This window comes from Triturus cristatus, chromosome 8 (assembly GCF_964204655.1).
Source record: "Triturus cristatus chromosome 8, aTriCri1.1, whole genome shotgun sequence".
In the NCBI taxonomy this organism is placed as follows: domain Eukaryota; kingdom Metazoa; phylum Chordata; class Amphibia; order Caudata; family Salamandridae; genus Triturus; species Triturus cristatus.
The window spans coordinates 1,531,487,722-1,531,506,202 of record NC_140591.1 but is presented as its reverse complement, the minus strand read 5'-3'; the positions used below and the strand labels follow the sequence as shown (position 1 = coordinate 1,531,506,202).

At 46.5% G+C, this 18,481-nt stretch overlaps 1 protein-coding gene across 6 annotated transcripts in view; it reads left to right on the top strand.

Moving 5' to 3' along the window:
• Positions 1 to 18,481, top strand: part of ARRB1 (arrestin beta 1) — a 793,940-nt gene that overhangs the window by 611,061 nt on the left and 164,398 nt on the right. The window lies entirely within an intron of this gene.

The following is an 18,481-nucleotide window of genomic DNA, read 5'->3' as shown; positions in this document are numbered from 1 at the left end:
ACCGCACTTTTCACCGCCTCGCTGCACATCTCCACCCTGATATCACCGACGATGCCGCTCAATGCCGACATCGATGCTGCTGCCTTCACTGTGGCCAGAGGGCACCACTCGTAAGTTACTCGACACAGCTGTCCCACACCGCAGCTTTGGTCTACTGACGCCAGCACCATCGACTCGGAATCGACTGCAGAAGACAGTGCTTCAGCAATGATGATGCCACGGCCTGCACTGTGACCTGCCAGCACCGCTTCACATCACATCGCAGTCCTGGTGATGCTGTCACAGAGCCACTGCCTGCACTGTGACCTGAGAGCACCGCACTTCGCCCCACAGCCCCCGACATCTGCCCATGCCGCCATTCCTGAATTCAACCTGATGAAGTTCAACCTGCAATGTGTGTGACCTCAAGGGCCTGACGACTCATGTAACAACCTCCGGGTCTTCCTGACACCGTAGCTGGCCCGCGATGCTGCAGTCATCCTGAACTGTTGGATTTGTTTGTTCACAAAGCCGCGCTATCCTAGGACGGATTTATTGACTTCAAGGAACTGTATTTCAAGGTTATTCTTGCAATATTCATATTTTGACTACTGTATATTGGATGTTTATTGTTTAGGTCTTGTTTTACACAGATAAATATTGGCTATTTTTCTAAAACTGGTGTGGTGTCCTTTTGTAGCGTTCTCACTCTATTACTGTGTGTTATGTGCAATTGCTGTACAGTGAGATAAGCCTGACTGCTTGTGCCAAGCTACCAAGGGGGTGAGCAGGGCTTATTGTAGATGGGCAATCCCCTTACCCTGACTAGAAGGAAGGGTCCATACTGGGTCCATACTGGGACAAGATGAATACCTCTGCCAACTAGAGACCTCCGTTCCTAACACTGGTTGTCAGCAGTGAGGATACGACTGGCATTTGCACTTGACCTACAGTGATTGGTGTGCACTACTACCATATCATAGACCACTACTTACCACATGCTGTTGTCTTTTTTGGTCTATTTTTGTGTTCCCATCTTTTTTAAGTTCTTGCTGCATCATGCCTGAGCCATGAGTATCATCAGTGGTGTCCCTGGAAGTGGATTTTGAGGAGGATAGGCTGGACTTCTATATCATGAAGGAACTGAAAGCAGTTTGCAAAAACCTCAAAGTCCAAGTTAAAGTCCTCACCAGGAAAAAGGAGCTACAAAAGGTGCTGAGGGCCTGGGTAGCAGCCAGAATGCCAGTGGGTATTCTGGAGATCTTAATGTGGAGTCCGAGGAGCCAAATCCAAGGAAGGATGTGCCAGATGGGGGAGCTACCCTCTAGGCAAGGCAGTAATGGTCTGTCCGCAGAAGAGCTGGAGGACAGGAGGGAGCTATGCTGCATCAAATAAAGCTGGAGTGGCTTAAACGGAAGACCAAAGAGAGCAGTGAGCCATGGAGAACCATGAGCTTAGAGTTAAGGAGCTGGATCAGAGGAGTAAGTCCAGTTCGGATGGTGACAGCAATACCTCAGTGCACTCGGGTAGAGTGGTACATATACATTCACAATAATGCAGGAAAGGAGTACAAGAAGGTAAATGACATACAGAGGTGATTTCAGGGCTGTGAGGCATCTATCCACAGGAATGGGGTCCTTGAAAAGAATTGGGTGGCAGGATTGTGGCCTCATTTCTCAGAAAAGACACCTTGTTGGCTTTGGATAAAGGGTACAACCTCGCCTACACTGACTTGAAGGAGGCCCTTCTCACTAGGTATAGTCACACCCGTGAAAAGTGCAAGGATAAGTTTATACCCAGTAGGGTGAAGGGCAGCAATGTTATAGATTTTCAGGGGCTGTCCAATTTGATAGTTTGGGAGCACTCATCTAGTCTATTTTTTGCAGAGGTGTGCCCGCACTTGATAGATAGTAAGCTGACTGACACCAGGAAGCTTGCTATGGAGGTGGGCTGCTGGGCAAGGACCCGGGTCCACAAGAAGGGGTATTGAGGAGACTCCACCAAAGGTTGGAAGGGTCCCCAGCAGAAGAGTGGGGGGACAAGGGTAAAGCCAAGGAGTTCTCTAAAGGGCCCCAAACTAATACCCAGGGTAAAGATTCCCGCCCCCCCCCGCCCCCAGGAGATAAGAAACCATGGGTCTCTTCAGGAATGCCTGCAGAGACAGGACCCAGTAAGTGCCTCGCATGTGACGAGGTGAGCCACATCAAGGGGGATCCCAAATGGCTCAAGTGGGCACAGCCAAACACCGGTGGACTGTCCAAGGAAGGTGTTGGCTAGGGTAGCACTCAGGAGGAGGGGATCATATTGGAGGGTGGAGATCTCGCAGGATTGACCCTTATCTCAATAGGGGACAGTGAGATGGCCCAGGAAATCCACATCTCTGCAAACACTAAGAAATACAGCGCCTGGGTGACCATCAATGGGCAATGGGTAGAGGGTTTCAGAGATACCAGTATGACCCCAGTCCGGTGTCAGCTGGTATCTGATGAGCAAGTAGTCCCTGGTGCATTCCACCAAGTAGTTGCTGTAGATAACTCAGAGCGCCAATGTAAGGTGGCACAGGTTCACTTTGAGTGGGGGGGCTCTCAAGTCACTTGAGAGTGGTTGTGAGCCCTACCATGCCTGTAGATTGTCAGTTAGGTAACGACCTAGAGCAGTCCATGTGGAAGGATGTGGAGCTCAGGTCTCACTTGGAGATGCTTGGGGTGCCAGACTGGGAATGCTTGACCACTTGGTCCATGGCAGCCAGCAAGGGTTTGCGGCAGGAGGCGGCAAACCAGGCAGCTGGTGATCAGTCTACATCACACTGGATCTACTGGGAGTATGGTCTCCTATATAGCGAGCCTAAGGTCGCTGAGCTTAGGTCAGCCTGTGTGCTGGTGGTATCCCAGCGCTTCAGGACCTTTCAGCAGGGTCTGGCTCATGACATGCCTTTGGCAGGACAAGTGGGGCAGGACAAAACTTTTGACATGATTGTCGCCCACTTCTTTTGGCCCCAAATGCGAAGGCAGTCTGACGCACGTTGTAGCTCTTGCCAAACTTGCCAGGCAAGTGGTAAGAGTGGGAGGAAGCATAAGTTTCCTCTCCAACCTTTTCCAGTTGAAGGCATCCCTTTCAAGGGGGCAGGGATTGAGACTGTACAGCCTCTGGGCCACAAGGCAGCCATGGGCAACAGGTACATCCTGGTCTTGGTGGACCATGCCACCCGGTACCCAGAGGCTATCCCTCTCAGGACAACAACGGCACACCTGGTGGGCCAGGAATTATTAGGGATATTTTCCCGCTTGGTGTTCCCCAGAGAGGTGGTATCTGACAGGGGTACCAATTTTATATCCAGGTATATGACTTCCCTGTGGAAGCTGTATAGTGTATCCTACCGGCTCACCACTCCTTACCTCCCCCAAGGTAATGGTATGGTGGAAATATTCAACCAAACCCTGAAGGGCATGATCAAGTGTCTGACTGAACCCATAAGGTGTAAGTGTGACATCCTCTTACCATGCTTTCTCTATGCTTACACGGAGGTACCGTAGACGTCATCAGGGTTCAGTTGCACTGAGTTACTGTATGGTCCCCCTGTGAGAGGACCTCTCAGTCTGGTGAAGGAAGGCTGGGAGACAGCTTCCAGCAAAACTCCCCAAGATGTATTTAGCTACATGCTGGTCTTTAGAAACCCGACTGTGTGCTTCAGGAGACTCGCTCAGGCATACCTAGAAGCCAGCCAGGAAGAAATGAAACTATGATATGACCAAAGGTGTGGGTCATAGCCCGAGTGGATCCTTGTGCCCTTTTGGACAAGTAGACTGGGCCTTTTTAGGTGGTGGAGCGCAAGAGTGATGTCAAGTACCTGGTGAACTGGTAGACTCCCAGGAACACTTTGAGGGTCCTACATGTGAACCGCCTCACACCTCACTTTCAGAGGTCTGAAGTAAGCATGCTCTTGGTGACAGATGATGGGGTGGAAGAGGAGAGTGAACCTCTTCCTGACCTCCTGTCTACCAAGGAGCACAATGTGTCATTGGAAGGTGTGAACCTCTCTCCTACTCTGACTCCAAAGCAGCAGAGTAACTGTCACCAACTGTGGGGCAGTTTGCACACTGTTCTCCCTGACCCCAGGTGTCACCCACAGGTGTACCCATGATGTGGACACTGGGGACAATACTCCTGTGATGCACAACATTTACAGACTGACTGACAGGGTCAGAGCCAGCATCAAAGAAGAGGTTTCTAAGATTTTGGTTTTAGGGGTGATAGAGCCCTCAAACAGTCCTTGGGCCAGCCCAGTGGTCTTGGTCCCAAAGGCTGCTGCACCTGGTGCCACTCCTGAACTTCAGTTCTGCCTGGACTACCGTGGGCTCAATGCCATCACCTAGACTGATGTGCACCCCATCCCTGAAGAGCTCATCGATCGGTTGGGAGCTGCCAAGTTCCTCAGTATGTTTGATTTAACGTCCGGGCACTGGCAGTATGCCTTGACTGATAGGGCTAAGGAAAGGTCTGTATTCTCAACACCAGAGCAGCACTACCAGGTCCGGGTGATGCCCTTTGGGTTGAAGAATGCCCCTGCCACCTTTCAGAGGTTGGTCCACCAGGTGTTGGCTGGACTGGAGGATTTCAGTGCCGCCTACCTGGATGACGTTGCAGTGTTCTGTTCCACCTGGGAAGATCACTTGCACCATCTCTGGGAAGTGTTGAGGGCTCTGCAGAAGGCAGGCCTCAAGTTGAAGGCCAGTTAATGCCATATCGGGCAGGGGTCCATGGTGTACTTGGGGCACTAAGTAGGAAGCAGCCAGATGGTGCCCCTACAACCTAAGATTGACACCATTCTGGCTTGGGAGCCCCTCAAGACCCAGACATAGGTGAGTGCCTTTTTAGGTATCACCTGTTACTATAGGAGATTTGTCCAGGGCTATGGCACTAGTGTTTCCCACTTGACTGAGCTGACTTCCAGAAAGCAGCTATGGAAAGTGATCTGGACTGATGACTGTGAGACCACTTTTGATGCCCTGAAGGCAGCTATGTGCATGGGATCCGTGCTCAAGGCACCTAACTTCTCCAAAGAATTTGTCGTGCAGACAAAAGCTTCAGAGCATGGTGTGGGAGCAGTGCTCTCACAAATGAACGAAGAGGGTGTATACCAGCCTGCAGTCTTCCTTAGCAGGAGATTACTCCCCAGGGAGGTGGAGTGCCATCAAAGCTGCTGTGTGCCCCTACCTCACCTGTATCTCCTGTATAGGCCACATGCAGTGTCTGTGTTCCCACCATCCTTAAACACCCTGTATGATACCCTGTTTTTCACTGTTTGCCCTCTTTGTGTCCCTTCACCAACACAGCCCTTCTAGATAATACCTGTCACTCCTGAAGTCCTTCTATGTACCTCCCTTTCCCGCCACTGCAGTCCGTTTATGTTTCCCCGCATGCATTATTAGTAATTGTAATAGGACGAGCATCACAAGAGATCCAAAAAGCATATATTGGTTAGTTTTTATTTTTATCAATCCAATTATCCCAAGCAGCAGGGGAATGCTAGAGACATCTACCAGGCATGTTTTGTCCTGTGCTCGGAGGGTAATGTGTACCTGTCTTTTTCAAGGGCATATGAAGTGTTTGCCCTCTAACTCCTCAGTCTTATCCAAGGGAGGAGGGATTGTTGTAACTTAATTACCTCTGTTTTGTCCAACGGCAGGTGCCTTGTTTCCTTTTGCTTTCAAGGGCGTGTTAAAAAAGCCTAATGGTGCGGGCCACAGACGGGCGGGGCTGTTAACAGTCGACTGTTTCAATTCAGTTTGTCAGCAGGATGTATGGCAGCCTACATTTGTCCTATGACCTTATGTGTGACAAGGAGGAGATCAGTGCAGAGTCTCATCCACTCTTGGGCAACGATTGGGGGAGCAGGGGCAAAGTTCATTCTCCCTTCTCTGGGACACTATGGGTGGGGGTATTTCTCTGCCTTTGGTCCCTAGATGTGACTAGCTTAGGCAAGGCTTGGAAGTAAATAAAACAAACTCCAACTCTCCCGCTCTTGACTAGTGCTGGGTCAACAGCTCCTTATTGGCTGCTAGGCAGTGCAAGGAGGGTTAATGTTTTTAAACTGGGGTCCCTGCATGTGTATTTCCCACCCAGTCCTGGCCAGGGCCAGGAGGGATGGGGTTGAAGCATTTTTCCCCATATCTTTCCCCTGCCTGGGTTATAGGTATCTGTATGATCTTATGGTCTGAGTGCCTCTGCAGTCCTGTGTGTATTGAATCTGAATGACTGTTAACATTTGTATATACTTGTCTTTGTTTGTCAGTCTCCAAGCTGCAGGGTGCCTATATGTCTGAACATATGTGTTCATGGATATCTGTGAGTGTTTTGGTCTTTTTTTTACATGGATGCAGTCCTGTGTGTATTGAATCTGAATGACTGTTAACATTTGTATATACTTGTCTTTGTTTGTCAGTCTCCAAGCTGCAGGGTGCCTATATGTCTGAACATATGTGTTCATGGATATCTGTGAGTGTTTTGGTCTTTTTTTGCATGGATGCATTTTTAAGTTGAAGTCTACTAGACAGACAGCTGTCTGGTTTGCTAATGACTTCTTGTGGGCATTCTGAAAGCCTTCCTGGGAATGCATTCCGCCCATTGCTTATGATTGGCTTTGTGGTTTGTAAGTCACAGTTGCTTGCTTTTTATTTGCCGGCTTGATTTATTTTTGGCTGTCCAGCTTGAATTTGTTAATGCTTAGGAGTATTGCTTCCTCACTGTATCCTTCCGAGTGCTTGTTTTCTGTAAACAGGCCATTAAATCTTGTTCTTATCTTGTCACATTTGTTTTGCATTCAAAGACAAAGGTCGAATGTCAGGCTCTGTCTTATGAGGGGGCTTAGTGTTCACGTTTCTTTCTCCGACTTCAAAGTGAGAGATTTTATGTGACAGACTTGCTGTGAAATGAAAGGCCTCTTTTCTATCACGTGTGAAAAAACAACAAGGGCACCCAAAGGATTTAAACAGGGACCTTGGGTAGTTAACTATTACAGGAAACACTGGTCCCTGAATCAAAATATAGTTAGTCATACAATGAATATAGCCAAGATTGGTACTATATTTCAGCCAGTGTCCAGCCGGACAAGGCACCTTTAATAAGTAGAAATGATTAACAATAATCCCGAGAATGTGAGTAGAATCTTAGTGGGACACAAGCCTGTATCCTTAGACTTATATTTCGCGAGAACAACATGTGAAAAACATGCAGGCAATTTCAATGATGTTTCTATTTTGAAAAATTTAAACAATAGCGAAACATCAAATACAAATACTGTCACCTTCACAATACATTATATACAGAGAATCGAATGTGTAAGGTGAACAATTATGTCGACGGCGTTTCGATCCTTATCAGGGGGATATCGGATCATCATCAGGACTGAACAATTAAATTGCCCATATTCAGATGCCTCAGGGTACCAAGGGTAAGCAGAGGGGGCGTCTGTGACGGGAAGCGAGATCACAATAGTCCAGACGGACGCGTTTGTTAGGTACAATGCCTAGGACAATTTCGTTTCGGATATGCAGACCACGGTAAAAATTCAAGGTTCGTCTCTGGAGTGTGAGAGAAGGGAATTCCGTGGCCACGCGTGAAGCGTCTCGTTCGGGCAATGCCGGATCGGTCACCGAAGAAAGGAAGGGACAAAAGCGAATTAGAGAATGACAAGAAGAATGGGAAGTAGGAGCAAGATGGAAAATAGGGAAGAGAATTAAACAGGAATGTAAAGAAGGGCAAAAAGCTAGAGCTAGAAAGAAGCACTAATTAAGAGAATAAGCAGAAAGAAAGAATGATGGAAAGAAAGTATAAATGGACAATGGAAAAGGAAAGAAAAAATAGATACTAGGAAAGACAGATGGAGTGAAATGGTGAAAAATGAAAAACGTCAATACAGGTAAATGTGTAATTTTGTTCTCGTTCCTCACAATGAAGCTGTAAATGCATAATTTTGCAGCCTATTTGCAAATTTTCCTCAGAGATACAATTCCCACAGACATTTTTTGTGGCTCAAAGTGGGGGGTATTTTATTTTTCTGGCTACTCTTGGTTTTTGGGAGGCTCTGGAGTATAAACACACAAGAATCCAAATGCGCATGGACGGCCCGCCAAACCGACATGCGCACTTTCAGTGCCTACCACCACTCCTCCCTGCTGCTGACACAACATGGCCCCACCCCACCCTAGACTCGCGGATTGGCATTTTAAAAATAGAATTACAATTACATAGTTTTATTGCCATTTTATTTTTCTTCTACCTGCTGCGTTTCAGTAGTGGGGTGATGCTCCCCGCCAATAGGGAGGAGCTGCCCCTGTTGCCTGGAAGGTTCTCAAACCTAGGGGAAAACACCTTAGTACACTCGCTATGGGCTTACTGAGTGGGCAGGTGCAACTTGTTAATTGGAACCAAGTAACAGGAAACAAATGTATAGTTTTCGCTTGAACGTGCATAGTGGAAAACAACACCAAGGCCCAAGTAACAGTGAGAGCAAGGCTTGTCATTGACTCACAGGATTCTGGGGTAAGCTTGCAGGGGTTTAATGGAAAACCACACCACGGCCCAAGTAACAGTGAGAGCAAGGCTTGTCATTGACTCACAGGATTCTGGGGTAAGCTTGCAGGGGTTTAATGGAAAACCACACCAAGGCCCAAGAAACAGTGAGAGCAAGGCTTGTCATTGACTCACAGGATTCTGGGGTGAGCTTGCAGGGGTTTAATGGAAAACAACACCACGGCCCAAGTAACAGTGAGAGCAAGGCTTGTCATTGACTCACAGGATTCTGGGGTAAGCTTGCAGGGGTTTAATGGAAAACCACACCAAGGCCCAAGTAACAGTGAGAGCAAGGCTTGTCATTGACTCACAGGATTCTGGGGTAAGCTTGCAGGGGTTTAATGGAAAACCACACCAAGGCCCAAGTAACAGTGAGAGCAAGGCTTGTCATTGACTCACAGGATTCTGGGGTAAGCTTGCAGGGGTTTAATGGAAAACAACACCAAGGCCCAAGTAACAGTGAGAGCAAGGCTTGTCATTGACTCACAGGATTCTGGGGTAAGCTTGCAGGGGTTTAATGGAAAACCACACCAAGGCCCAAGTAACAGTGAGAGCAAGGCTTGTCATTGACTCACAGGATTCTGGGGTAAGCTTGCAGGGGTTTAATGGAAAACCACACCAAGGCCCGAGTAACAGTGAGAGCAAGGCTTGTCATTGACTCACAGGATTCTGGGTTAAGCTTGCAGGGGTTTAATGGAAAACAACACCAAGGCCCGAGTAACAGTGAGAGCAAGGCTTGTCATTGACTCACAGGATTCTGGGGTAAGCTTGCAGGGGTTTAATGGAAAACCACACCAAGGCCTTAGGAACATCAAGAATAGTTAATTTATTGGTTCACAGGATGTGGGGAATGCCAGCAGTGGTTCAAGCGTATGGAAATTACTGTTCCTGGGAAAGCATTAGTCATGAGGGCGCTGGGGGAACACTAGTCATGAGGGATGCTCGGGGCGCATCAGTCATGAAGGTGCTGGGGGAGGACATCAGTCATGAAATTATAGCGTTCCATTAAGTGCCATAGGGGAAAAGCAACATGAGCCCTGTGCGCTACGCCCACTACACAGAGGGCACATGAGGGGGGTGTGACATACTCCACTCCACTCCACACCAATCCATCCCACTCCACTCCAACCTACCCCACTTCAATCTACCACAATCTACCCAACTCCAGTCTACCACAATCGACCCCACTCTGCTTCAAACAAACCCATTTTACCCGACTCCAGTACCCCAATCTACCCCACTCCACTCCAATCTATATACACTCCACTCTACCCCAATCTACCCCACTCCACTCTACTCTAGCCCAGTGCACTCAAACCTATCTACCTCCACTGCAATCTAACCTACTCCATCCCAATTTATCGTTATCCACCCCATCCAACTCAAGTCTTCCCCACTGCACCCCAATATACCCCACCCCACTCAAATTTATCCCACTCCAAAATATTGCATGCCAATCTATCCCGATCTACACCACTCCCCTCCAATCTTCCCCAATCTAGCCCACCCCACCCCACACCTCCTCACTTTACCTCACCCCACTCTACCACACCCCAATCTAGCCCACTCCAATCTCCCGCACTCAAATCTACCCCACTCCACTCAAATCTACTCCAATCTACCCTCTCCGTTTCAATCTACCACCCTCCAATCCACCTAATCTACCCACACCACCCCATTCTACCCTACTGCACTCCAGTCAAGCTCAATCTATCCCACTCCACTCCACTCTAATCTATCTGACTGCACTCCAATTTACTCCACTCTACTCCAATCTACCCACTCCACTCCAATCTACACCAATCCACTCCAGTTTACCCCAATCTAACTCAATCCAATCTACCCCCTCCTCCCCAGCCTATCCCACTCCATTCTATCCCAATCTACCCTACGCAACTCCAATCTACCATACTTTACTTCACTCCATCCCACCCCACCCCACCCCACCCCACTGACTTTTAGCAATGCTGAGCAGCAGCCAGACTGGTGTACAACACTGCTAAAACACATTGCCAAAGCCAATAGCTCTCGCGTAGGCGAGACCTATTGGTTTTGCCAATGCTTGTAATAGGTGTAGATCTGTCTTCACTTATGCTTGTAAATCTACTCTCTGTGCATGTGTTTCTCTATATTGTGTGTCTCAGTGTGCAGGTAGTATACGTAAGGTCGCAGTTTCTGTGTTTATTTATTACTTATAACTTCAAAGGAAGATTACCAGTTTTACTGCCTCCCTTCATTTTTAAAAATGGAAAAATGTTGAAAGTTGATACATTTTGACTAGTCGCAATATTGTCAATCATGACTCTCGAGGCCCAGGTCAAAGGCTGTGCTGATTGAGAGCATTCAGAGTTAAAAAAGGGGCACGATTTCGGACTTGAGCCCAAATAACTGCAGGTGTGCACATTTGTGTACTACAACGCTAATGCTTTCACAGGGGTATTGATGCCTTACAATGATGCTTAAAGCACCCTAAGCCTTTCTTTTAAGAATCAATGCAAAAGCAAAGTCTGTGATTTAAAAAATTAGTCTTTGCTAACGCAGAAATGTAGGTTGCAATCTCCAAAGTGTACTTCGCCTGTTGGAAATGCTCTGACTCACAAAATACACTTTTTGAGCCTACTGACTCGCGAAAGAGAGGAGTCATGTGATGCGCGTTCTCCTCTCCTGAAGTACATATGCACTAACTGTACCAATGGTTAGTGGCCACACCTGATCAATTACAGGGACCTGTAAGCTTCCTCAGGCACTGAGGGAGAAGGCAGCGGTAGAGGGGACCCCTGAGACTTCCCCAGTTGCATTCCCAATGTCAACTTTCATTGTTTTTTTTTTTTAACAACATATTTTATTGATTTTGTTAAACAAACAACCAGCACAGTTATCCAGAGATTATGGTGCAAGTACATCCCCCAGGATACACATGTTTGTACACAGTCACCCCACACCTTGTAGTTATCTCTCCTGTCTCAACAGGCGTTCTATGGGATCCCCGGAATCATCTGGAGTAAGTTGTGGCAGGTCCACACCCCTGTATATGGCCCATTTCCTCCATATCCTCCAGTGTTTCCGGGGGCAGCCGCGTGCCACAAAGACCGCAATCTCTGCCATCATACATTGGTCCATGGCTTTCTTCCACTTGCCTAGGCGGGGTGGGGAGGTCTCCTTCCAGCTCTGCGCTATATCCCGCTTCGCCAACACGAGCCCCAGAAACAGTAAGTGCTGTTTATATCTGTTCCCCCCCAATGTCCTCGGTGCTATGTAGTAGTGTGAGTCTTGGCTCGAACGGGAGCTCCCAGGCCAGAACGCTCCCCAAACACCCAAGGACCTTGCGCCAATAGGGTTGTATCACTACGCAGAGCCATACTGTATGTAAGAACGTGCCTTCGGTCGCGCCACAACGTAAGCATATCGGGGACTGAATCACCCCCATTTTCCACAATCGCGTTCTAGTGTAGTAGACCCTGTGTAGGTATTTATATTGGATCAGGCGATGTCTAGTGGAAACTGCAGTATAGCGGGGGCTCGCCAGTGCCTCCGCCCAATCATCATCTGTAAGGTCAGGGAGATCGGCCTGCCAACGCTCACGTGTCTTATGGAGATTGTGTTGCGCGCGTGTTGTAAGGGTTTGATAGATTTGGCGGATCTTATGAGGGCCGAGGTCCCCCGTCAAAAGGCGACTCTCTAGGGGGTGATATTCTGGCAGGGACGTCAGTGAACGCACCGCCGGCATCAATGCATGTCGAAGCTGTAAGTATCGGTAGAACTGGGATTTGTGTAGGTCAAATTCGGTTTGTAGTTGTTGGAAGGATTAACTTTCATTGTTTTTAGCTCGAGCATTCGAGACGTCTTGTATATACTTTAGTATATACTTATATGTGTATGTACTTTGTGGGCTCTGGAGATCAGCCTTAGGACTTGTCTGCTTCCGCTTAGGGACTTTTTTTTCTGTTCAACTGCCTCTAGAACTGCCTTGATAGCAAACGGCCAGTAGAGGTCAGTAAAATACCAGAATTGCTTTCTGCTTGTTCAACTGCCTCTATTTAACTGTCTTGATAGAAAACAACCAGTAGAGGTCAGTAAAATGCCAGAATTGCTTTCTGCTGAGGGACTTTCTTTTTAAAACATTTCTGGCAACTTCCTCTATTTAACTTTCTTGATAGCAAACACCTAGCAGAGGTCAGTAAAATACCAGAATCACTTAAGCATTCTCTAGATTCCAGTCCATAGAAATTGTCTTCCAAGAGCACCCATAGACAATAATATTTTTTTCAAATCTTGTATTTTCAGTGATATGACCACTGAAGGCCCTGATTTTATATTAAAAACAGAGCTTTGGACTATACCATTTTCCGCTGAAGGGCAATGTTTCTCTCCATGAGTTCCCGTACCTGGTGTGTCACGCAGTTTGGTGCTTACTTTCCTTCCATGTTAAACAACAGTAGATGTTTCAGCACCCAGGCTAATGTACTGCATAGCTCAATACATATAGGGTCCCAAAGGCGAGACCGATTGCATTGCAAATGCTTGTTTCAAAAGCAACCCCTTGTCCAGTTAAAGGACGGGGCCTTCTGTTTTAGAAAAAAATTGGAATTCAAGCAATGTAAATGCATGGACTAACGTCTGTTGTCCATTGCAGGCTCAATCACAGAATCACAACAGATCACAAAAGTATGAAAGGGGTCTTCCTTAGCCAAAGGGACAGGACACCAAATTGACAATAAATCAAAGCAGCAATTTACCTTTGTATTGTTTTCAAGCACACTATCAGTAACTGATACCACATCTTTACTTAGCACACCACTAGCAATCCCAGAATCCTCAGTGCAACATAGGGTTACACACCTCAGGGTGCCACAAAAAAGGCTCCTGTCTCATACATACTAATGAGGCAACAGTTTCGCTAGTTCTTGCGAATGGGCATTTTATTCTGAGACTGATTAGTATATTAGTAGCAGGGTAACATGTAAAACAAGCATTGTCAAAGCCAATACTTCTCACCTATACAGGAGCTCTTGGGTTTGACAATGTATTTTTGCCATGTTGTACACCAATGTGGCTGCAGTTCAGAATCGCTAAAGGTTAGCAGGGTGGAGTGTCCTAGAGTAGAGTAGAGTAGAAGGAGTAGAGTTCAGTGGTATAGCGGCAGAGAGTGTCGTGGAGTGCCGCAGAGTGGAGTACCGTGGAGTGGAGTAGGGTGGGGTGGAATAGGGTGAAGTGGGTTTGAGTGGATTGAGGTAGTGGAGTAGATTGGGGTTGATTGGACTGGGGTAGAGTGGGTTGGATTGAGTGGAGAGAAGTGAATTGAAGTGGGTGGACTGGATGGAGTAGATTGGATTGGAGTGGGGTGGACTGAACTTAGGTGATGTAGATTGGATTGTAGTAGGGTGAATTAGATTAGTTTAGGGTGGGATTGGATTGAATTGGGGTGAATTGAATTAGATTAGGGTGGTTTGGGGTGAAATGAATTAGAGAGGAGTGGAGGGGTGGATTGCAGTGGACTGGAGGGGGTGGATTGGAGTGGGGTGAGTTGGATTAGAGTGGGGTGGATTGGACTGGAGTGTGGTGGATTGGAATGTGGTGGGCTGGATGGATTGGATTGAGTGTGGTAGACTGAACTGGGATGGGGTAGGGTGGATTGGATCGGGAAAGAGTGGGTGGATTGGAGTGTAGTTGACTGGAAAGGGTGGGTTAGATTGGAGTGGGGTGAATTGAGGTGGGGTTGGTGGATTGAATTGGGGTGGGGTGGATTGGAGAGGGGTGCAGTGGGGTGATGTAGATTGGAGTAGAGTGCGGTGGAATAGAGTAGGGAGGAATGTAATGGGGTGGAGTGGGGAGAATTTAATTGGTGTGGGGTGAATTGGAGTGGAGTAGATTGGATTGCTGTGGGGTAGACTATATTGGAGCAAGATGGATTGGATTGAGTGGGGTGGATTGTATTGGGGTGGATTGAATTGAGGTGGATTGGAATGAGGTAGGGTGAGCTGGATTGGGGTAGGGTAGATTGGATTGAGGTGGATTTGAATGGGGTGGATTGGAGTAGGGTGGAGTGAGGTGGATTGGAGTGGGTAGAATGGATTTGGCTGGATTGGGGTGGGGTGGAGTGATTAGATTGGGTTAGATGATTCAGATTGGGGTGAGGTGGATTGGAGTGGGGTGGGGTGGATTGGATTGTTTAGGATTGGAGTGGGGCAGATTGTTTTGGATTGGAGTGGGGTAGACTGAAGTGGTGCAGATTGGAGTGGGTCAGTTTGTTTTGGATTGGAGTGGGACAGATTGGAGTGGAGCAGATTTATTTGGATTGAAGTGGGCAGATTGTTTTGTATTGATTGGGGCAGACTGTTTTGGATTGGAGTGGGGCAGATTGCAGTGGGGCAAACTCTTTTGGAGTGCAGTGGGACAGACTGATTCCAATTGAAGTGAAGCAGATTGGAGTGAGGCAGATTGAAGTGGGGCCGATTGTTTTAGACTGTAGTGGGCCAGATTGTTTTGGATTGGACAAAAAAGGTCGCAAACCAGTCGGAGTTCAAAAACAAATCACAAGCCTTAAGGTATGGAAGTGTGAATACCCATAACAGGTTAAGTTAGTGATTCTTAACCCACGGTCCATGGACCCTGAGGGACCACAATGCCTATTAGTAGGGTCTGCGACTATTTAGAAAATTACATAATATTGGCATATTCACGAAGTATATACATAAAAAATTTAAAATTTAAAATTTACAACTGCTACATGAGAAGGAATTTGACACTGGAGGATAAAGGTTTGTAGTCTTATCTTTATTTGTGGGAGGAGCACAAGTACAGCAATAGGAATCTAGGGCCTGATTACGATGATGATGAGACCGCCACCGACAGCCTGTTGCTCACAGTCTCACCGCCATCGTAAGCATGTTTTCTGCCCGCCACATTAGGATGGCAGGCGGAGGGGTGGCAGGTGGAAAGACCGACCACCACGACCGTCGAAGGCCACTCCGATCTCTACAATGGTGGTGGTGCCTGCCAGGCACCGCTGTAGTGATTATGATGTACCTCCCCGCCAGCTGTTTCATGGTGGGTTACCCACCATGAAAAGGCTGGCAGGCAGGGACAACGGGGGCCCATAGTGGGCCCATGTTTCCCTCTAGCCCTCAGTATTGGGTTTTGGGGGGCACCTAAGGTGCCCCCGTACATATCCCTGCACCATGTGGCAGGCACCGCCTAGTTCCTGCCACATAGTGCAGGCATATGCACAATATGCATTTTTTGGACTGTTGCATGTGCTGCAGCCAGCAGCACACGCTGCAATACAAAAAATATACTTTGCGACCGCCTTGAAGGTGGCCACATTGTAATTCGGGGTGCGGGACAGCCGGCAGCTTGTTGGGCGGTCCCAGCCCCGATACAATGGCGGTCAGACGTAAGTCCGGCTGCCATCGTAATCAGACCCTTAGTTTGCAGGATTGGGGCCCAATTGAAGTACTTGTAAACAGTGACAAACAGAGTGCATGCTTTAGTGAAAAAGACAAAATAATATCTTGAAGTCTAGTATATCAATTTGTGTTTTAGAAATAACACTACATTTTCAAACTCTACAACCTTGTGATTATAAATTACAATTTAGATTTTTGCATATGATATTTTTGTGACTAAATCTATAATATTTTGTAATTAGCGTATTTGATGTACACGTATTCCTTTATTTTTGTGTACTGTTTTAAGGTATAAATTGTAGAAAATGTCCCTGGCTTCCAGTAGTGATCAATTGAGGGTCCATGGAAATAAAAACATATCATATTTCAAAGGTATACAATAAAAAAAGGAAATGATACAGGTAAGATGAGCAAATACAAATACAGATGAAAAAGGATGGAAATGCCCACAAATTATATGATATAGAACAAATCAGGATCCTGAATTATTAGGAAAAATGGCTTTGTAAATGGTGGTCTTGGCATTTGTTTAATGTAAGAATAACATTCATTCCAAAGGTTCTGTCTTCTATAGTTTCGAAACCTATTAATCCAGAACACACACAAAATCATAAAGATTGGCATTAAATGACAGCAAAAGCTTCTCAATATTTTCACTCCCTGGGTGTGTTAGATGTGAGGTCCTATTGTAACTAAGGGTTGTGAATTTCGGCACAATGATTATGCTAAATTGTTTTGTATACAGTGGGATTCAATCATCCTATGGTTCCAAGACTTGCTTCACACTCATTGGTGACCGGTGCCAGAGACCTTACTGTGAAATAATTTCTGTCCGCATGAGTTGTGGGTCTGGAAGAGAATAAAGAAAGTCTACTTGGGTTTTACTGATAGCCACATGGGATGCACAGCATCCTTTACCCTCAGTTTAGGAGTGATTCCTGGCACCAGCAAACCACCGCAGTGATCGTCGTTACTGCTGAAGCCTGGACAAGGGTAGGGGAATGTGAGAAGAACATTGGAGTCTCTTCAGCTCACACTAGAGTGCTTGGAAGGAGGCCAGTTAATAAGACTCTGTGATGACATTCTGTGCATCTTGATTGACTGTCCAGATGCCAATAGTCCCCAGAGCATGTTTAGTTTAGAGTGAACATTGTGAGCAGCCTCTGCGGATCAGATGAAGTGATTGAGGGAAAGTGGTATTTTAAGACATGAGCTGGGGCATGGCTTAGAGCTGATTGGGATCATTTAAACATTGAGAGCTTTGACAGTGATATAGTAACAGTGGTTAGTGCTAATTGTTTGTTTCCCATTGAAACTCTTCTGAAATGTGCTGTTTTTGACTAGAAATGTGGCCGCCTTGTGTGAAGACGATGAAGGTGGCTGTATAAAGCAACAATAACAAAACACAACTGTATTACAACCAGCGGTGGCTGGCACAGGTGAACGCGGTGGGGCGGGGCGGTGGCGGAGCGGATGGGGGAACGTCGACAGACAAAGGTATAGGTATAATTAAATAAATAATTAATATCAATTCCATCACCTGTCGGCTTCCCCCTGCCGCACCCTACCCCGCCATTGATCACAACACAGTACCTTGACACAGCAACATAACAAATTAACAAAACAACAGAACATACAATGAACATCAACAGTTAAGTGCTACTTGGGACTGCTGGGCTTTAGCCATGTGTTTACTTAGCACCACTGAAGAGAAACTCTCTTAATTATTTTCTTAAGTTTTATACATTATCTTTATACATCAAATGAAATGGAACAGTGTTATATAGTTTAGGATCTGGAAATAAAATAAAATATTCATAGTTATATTGTATGTAACCTGCTTTTGGAGTAGAACTGCAGGTGCGAGCTGCTGTCTGGGTTTTATCCTGGCTCCTGGATTTAGATTACTAGCTGCACTGGCCATGGTTTTATCATTGTCCATTTAGATGCTGAGGCCGTGTTAACAAAGAGAAGCTGGTGGATAAGTGTTTATTTCTACTGGTTTTGGATTTAATTATTATTTTAATATTTGTTTCTTTTAAAGTTGGGTATAACCTGCTCCGTTTCATACACCGTTGTCCTCAAGAACAATCTATAACTGAGAGCGGTCTCGACAGCCGCTCTCACAGACATGCAAGTGTTGTCCACAGTCCTCAAAAGTCAATGATGCACAGTACTCATTTTATTTTTATACTTTTGAAAGATAACTGGTGATGGGAGTGGTTCCAGGGTTTCCTATCAGTACAGTATTCATGAAGGGACACTGTTGTGCTCCTCATAACTTATAGGACCTTTTTATCCAAAAATAATTGAAAGCACATGGACGCTTGTCAGCACCACGAGTGTTGTTTTACAAAGCTTGTATTAATAGAGGACTTCTTCAAAGTTGGATAGGCATACCACCATCATTGGCAATGGATCATCTGAGATGAACATACAGGCTACCTTTTACCAGGCATGAGTCAACATGCAGATTTATGTACATGAATGCAAATTGTTTTAGTACGACTTTAATTGTCACTTGC